A 1,568-nucleotide genomic window follows, 5' to 3' on the forward strand; every position below is an offset into this window, starting at 1 on the left:
CCCAGGCTTTTAAGAGCACTTCACCCTTTGGCAATGTGAGAAGTGCTCCTTCCTGGGGCTTTTTGATAGAGCTCCATCCCGGGGCTTTTTAGGAGAGCTCCTTCCTGGGCTTTTTTAACACACTCCATTGCCTTGGATTTTTCAGCTCTGTCTAGTGCAGCGCTTTTTTCAGAGCTCCTCCTCCTCTGGCTTTTTTCAGTGCCTCCCCATTTTTGTTTTTTCAAGGTTTTTATGGTTTCGCTCTTTTCTGGAATGCTACAAGGCCCGGCCTTTTTTGACTGCATCACCACGTGGGCCTGGAGGCGTGTTTCTCCGCACAGCACAGAACAACTTCTGCACAGCGCGTGGCGTGGGAAGACATCCTAACGCCATCACAGGGGAATGTATCACCTTAACATTAGTTCATCCCAGCCTACAAAGTCACAGTTGTAATTAACAGGAATTGAGCTACTTTAGAGTTATGGTAAAAAGAATTAAGTCCAGCGTAGGAGGCATGATACCAAAATGTGCCAGAGCTACAACTTCAGAAAACAATGCTTTGATAAAGCTGACATTAAACAAAAAGGTCTGAAATAAAGGCAAACACAAATCCATATGCAAGGCATGGATTATTGGTTAAGAATACTCGACTCCAAAGAAACACTATTAGCAGACTGTCTTGTGTTTTGTTACAAATACACCAGCTGTCCTACAACTATCAACTCAATTTCACCATTACCTTCAGCAGTCTTGAGGGGAGATACCTCTGGACATTTTAAGTCCTGTGTTTTACTTGAACTTCCCATTAGAACTTTGTAATACTAACGTTTTAGCTATCTATCGTGGCAACACAGCTTCACTAAAAACAAGTTTTTAAAACCATCTCTTTCAGACCCTCACTGAAAACAGTGCTATATCTAGTGGTTTTGTCCCCCGAATACATTAAGAACTAAGCAACTCAGATGAAGCTTCATCTCCTACAACAAACTTGCACTAATGCTAGTTAGGAGGAGATGCTTTATTGTTGACTGTGCATATTTTATAGAGCACTAATGGCATAAAATGTTACCTATTACCTTTCTTCTGATGCATTCATTTTAGACTTCTCCAAGACCTCTTTGAAAGCTGAACTTGGGTGGGAGGGCAGATAATGATAAAAATATCATTTTAAGCCAAAAATCCATACTTGTGTTGCACTAACACGTTTTTAGGTACTCGCTAAACAGCAGGACTCACAGCAGCATGATCGTATCAGTTTGACCCACACCCTTATTCCCTTCAAGTCTCTGTAGTTCAGTCCACACCACGGGCTCTTACTTCAAATTCAAGTATCTCCGGAGTACAGGCACTGCCCTGGAAAGCTACACACAAATAACTTCAAAAAGAGAAAAAGAAAAAAAGCAGAAAGAGCCCAAACAAATCCAGACACACTACTAATTGTTATCTCCGTACTAATCATGGCAGAGGAACAGACTGCACAAGTCCATCCCAGCTTGCCAAGTTCCAAATGCTCATCCAAAATAGCATCTGAAAGCAACCTGCAGTCATTTGCTATAATAATACTTCCATGTCAGTTCAGCAGCCATGGG

Source organism: Phaethon aethereus (genome assembly GCF_964289735.1).
Source record: "Phaethon aethereus genome assembly, chromosome: 3".
In the NCBI taxonomy this organism is placed as follows: Eukaryota; Metazoa; Chordata; class Aves; order Phaethontiformes; family Phaethontidae; genus Phaethon; species Phaethon aethereus.